Source organism: Sorex fumeus, unplaced genomic scaffold, assembly GCF_029834395.1.
Source record: "Sorex fumeus unplaced genomic scaffold, SorFum_2.1 ptg000265l, whole genome shotgun sequence".
NCBI classification, from domain to species: domain Eukaryota; kingdom Metazoa; phylum Chordata; class Mammalia; order Eulipotyphla; family Soricidae; genus Sorex; species Sorex fumeus.
In genome coordinates, this window is record NW_026606322.1 from 23326186 (window position 1) to 23330750 (window position 4565).

At 42.7% G+C, this 4565-nt stretch overlaps 1 pseudogene; it reads right to left on the reverse strand.

The window, feature by feature from the left end:
* Positions 1-3311: 3311 nt before the first annotated feature.
* Positions 3312-4020, reverse strand: LOC130018624 (isoamyl acetate-hydrolyzing esterase 1 homolog; annotated as a pseudogene).
* Between the last annotated feature and the right edge of the window lie 545 nt (positions 4021-4565).

A 4565-nucleotide genomic window follows, 5' to 3' on the forward strand; every position in this document is an offset into this window, starting at 1 on the left:
TGCTTCTGTCTACAGTTAGCTAGGAAAAATTTAAACAAAGGAATAATTATAAAATGGTCAGAAGAACCCAGTTGCAGGATAAACATGATTCTTCTTCCAAGAGCAATTCTGTTCAAAGGCAAAGTAATTAAAGACATTTTTGATATATTAAAACAAGGATATATAATTGTGTGATGCAAACTTTGAAGACATTTTTAATATGGGGGGATTTAAACAATGTTTACTGTACGAATGGCCCAAGAGTGAGCTACATATTTGGACTTATTTTCACGCTTGGTCTTTACTCTGACTCCTCTTAGAGCTGCACTGTGTATATACCATAATTTCTTGACTGATTCATTGATAGTTGCAGCCCCTTCATTTAAAAAAAAATTCTCTTAAGACACCACAATTTACAAAGTTATTCACAGTTGAGCTCTAGGCATAGTCCATTCCAACACCAATCCCACCACCAGTGTCAGCTTCCTTTCGCCAGTGTCCCCAGGTTCCCTCCCATTCATCCTCGAGCGCCAGCCTTCCCCTTTTTATCTTATTTTTTAATTGAATCACCCTGAGATACAGTTACAAAGCTTTTATGAGTGGGTTTCAGTCATACAATGTTCCAACACCCATCCCTCTACCAGTGTACATTTCCCACCACCAATGTCCCCAGTATCTCTCCCGCCACCGCCACTTCTGCCCCCCTCCCCCACCTCAGTCAGTCTCTATGGCAGGCACTTTTTTTTTTTCTCTCTCTCTTTACTTTTGGGCATTATGGCTTGTAATACAGATACTGAGAGGCCATCGTGTTTGATTCTTTACCCATTTCAGCCTGACTCTTTGACAGGCACATTTTTAATTTTGGTTGTTGTGGTTTGGATCTGATGCTTTCAATGTTATTGATTCTGTAGTTTGGGTGTATAGTTATAGCACTCTTCTCCACTTCTTCATACCATTTCCAATTGAGGTTGCACCCATTTACTTTCATACCATTTCATACCAACAGTACACCAGAGTACCCTTTTCTCCACATTCTCACCAATAATTTGTTGTTTCCAGTCATTGAGTCACAGTCACAGTCACGGTCCTCCCGTTGTTCATCGATTTGCTCGAGCAGGCCCAGTAACGTTTCCATCATGAGACTTGTTGTTACTGTGTTTGGCATATCAAATACATCACGGGGAGCTTGCCAGGCTCTGCCGTGTGGGCGAGATACTCTCGGTAGCTTGCCGGGCTCTCCGAGAGGGGCGGAGGAATCGAACTTGGGTCGGCCATGTTGGCCACTTGTAAGGCAAATGCCCTACCGCTGTGCTATTGCTCCAGCCCATTGAGTCATTGAGTCATTGAGTACATTTTAAAAATACAGGTTTCCACTTCTTTCTAAAAATACAATGGTTTTCTTTGGTATCATTTCATAGAGGTTTTTTTTTTTTTTGGAGGAGGGTTGGGAGAGTAATCTCAATTTCTACTTTCAGATCAAAAGAAATGTATAAAAAGTAAAACATTAATAAAAGTCTCATTTTAAGTATTTTTTTCCACCTGAGGTTCTGCCCCTGAATCAACCTGCCTCCTTCCCTCCCCCTCCTCCTCCTGACATCAAGGGTCTTCATTTGGCATTGCATTCCGTTAAAAAAAAAAACACTTGGGTCTGACCCACACAATTGCTCACAATAGAAAATAAATTCTATGGTTAAAAACTTATGAGCCAGACATGGCAGTGATTCTCTTTACTTAGGTTAACTAGTCTCTTCAGAGGTCTGTCCCAAGGATTCTGTCACTAGATAAAGCCTCACATAGGACCGAGTAGAATTGAAGGCAAAGTTAATATGAGGAATCTGAACATAAATGAATCTGACCAAGAGGCAAAAACTAATTCTACCTCAGAAGCTGAACATGCCAAGTCATCAAACAGATGATCTCACTTCTGCCTGCCACTCTGCAGATCAAACCAGTGTGCACAGAGCACGCTGCTATTCTGTCTGCTGCTGCAAGGACTGAGGCTGGCATGGCTGAAAGAAACCAAACTGTAACATGCTGACAGAAGCCAAAACAGCATGAGGAGGGACTGCCTTATGGCTTTATAAACAGCCTTAGGCCTCAAGGGTCTATTTTCTACTAATATTCGAAGGTAGGGAAAAACCATACATTTTACCTAGAGCTCTTATCTAAGGATCAACTTACCCGCTAGAATCAACTTGATTGTGCTCAAAATGATTTTTATTTCCTGTGTTCCTCGTTCACCATCTAGTGGTTGAATTGTACATTGCAACCCTGGTTTCTGCAATCCACAATTTGCTCAAAATGAGCCAGAAAGAGAGGGATAGACAAAGAAAGATTGCATTCATCTGGGTAATATAAAGTAACAGAATAAGAGACTAACACCCAAGAACAGCTGTGATAAATGCCAGGAGGTTCACGCCATGGCGTCGAGGCCAGCCTCACACTCTAGGGGTAAAGGCAGCTCAGATGGAGAAGGGAGTACCAAATAAAGGGTGCTGGGAAGATCCGCCCAGGATGGGAGATGCATGCTGAAAGTAGACTCTAGACCAAACATGATTGCCACCAATGCCTCTTCTGCAAACCACAGCACCCAAAAGGAGAGAACAAAAGGGAGTGCCCTGTCACAGAGGCAGGGTGGGATGGGGAATGGGAGGTGGGAGGGATATTGGGATTTGTGGGGGTGGAGAATGGGCACTGGTGGTGGGATGGGTACTCGACCATTGTATAACTGAAACCCAAATACAAAAGCTTGTAAGTCTACAACTGTATCTCATGGTGTTTCACTAATAAAAAAATAATTTTTCCTTGGATCTGTATGCAGGTCTGTTCAAGTTTTGTGACTAGAAAATAACTCTACCTCTCAAGGAGGAGATATCCCACTTAGCTGTGGAAAACCAGTACACCAAGGTACATGCTCTATTTAGGATAAGAAGTGCTGATTTAACAATGACTGGTGAAAGTTATTTTGAGTTTACAGTACATCCTGTCTGGAAAGTTACCTTCATTATTTTGATCTTGCCAGGAAGTCCTTCTGTACTCTAGAATACAGGGGAAAAACCTGAAGCATTAAGAAATTACACAAAGAAGCTGTGGCTGAGAAACAAGTGTGACTGAGTGCTTCTTAGAACCTCAACTGCACAAAACTCAATGAAGATGAGATGATAGGAAATCAAAGAACTTTTTTTTTTTTTGCTGAAAAACACTACTGATTTTATTAGTCTTGGTGACAGATGCCAGTGTTTTTGGTCCAGGGTAAGAAGATTTTCTTGATCTCTTTTCCAAGATCTTTGTGCACCGAAGGTTAAGCTTGCCAATGAGGAAAACCAGAACCAGACATGGCTTGCTGTGACTAATGGTCCCCATCTCCCAGGAGACTGAGTTCCGGTTTAGCTTCTTCTACGTCCCGCCAGTAAGGGAGCAGCAATGGCAGGGAATAGACTTTCTTCTCTATCAAAGGCCAAAGATGGGAGAACAAAAACTCATTTCCCTCTGGTGACAAATGTAGTCCATCTGACAAGTAGGATGAAAAGTCCTGACTCTCTTTCTGCATCAGGGTCCACAAGTCAACTGCATCAGTACCACAGTCTTGGGCTACTTGTAAACAGGCACTAGCATATTCTCCGACTATGGAGTTTAGGTGATTCAATTTGCAACCTTGCATGTGACACTCCCTTTCCCATGTGGTCTCACAGAGTGGGGGTGGCGTAATGAGAATGATCCTGCTCTTGGGAATATCCATGGACTTCAGGTACTGCACTATGCTCTTTAGATTCTCAGTGTACTCATCCAGGGGGATGTGCTGCTTGGGGTTCTCCTCTTTTAGTGCACTGTCATTGGCACCAAACCGTTACTGCTACTGGGTTGTCCAAACTTTTCCATTTTCTGATTAGTGTTGGAAGAATAATTTTGGCCCATCCGGTATTGTAACCTGAAAATCCACGATTCAGAACATCACATTTTCTGGGTGATGGAGTCTCCGAAGAGGAACACCCGCGGCCAGGACAAGGCGCTCCTGCAAGCCGCAGCTGCGCACAGTGACATGACGCCAACCAGGCCGGACACCTGAGAGCTCAAAGAACTTTTAAGCCGAGAACATTTTTTTCTTATTATCCTCTGGAATATTTGAATCCCCTAATACAGCCCTGAAGGTCTGGGGCAGAGAAAAAGAACATTAGGCAATACTGGTTGGCAATTGTCCAGCATCACATTTCAACAACTGTATGTACCTCACTGTGCCAGCCATTGAATATCTAGTTACCAGAACCAAAAACCTGTTGACCCCCACCCTCTATCTGTTGCATCCCTATCCCTTTCTCTTCCAGTAACCATCATGTGTTGCCAGAGGCAGAGCTGTTTCTGCTTTTATTTTGTTTGCTTGCTTCTTTCTTTATACCCCACATATGAATGTCATATGGTATTTGTCTTTCTCTCTCTGGTGTGTTTTGTTTATTGTAGTCCCTATTAAGTCTATCTATATTCTTGCAAATGGTACATCTTAGTTCTTTGTTGTTGTTGTTGTTGTTTTGTTTTGTTTTTTGGGTCACACCCAGCAATGCACAGGGTTTACTCCTGGCTTTGCACTCAGG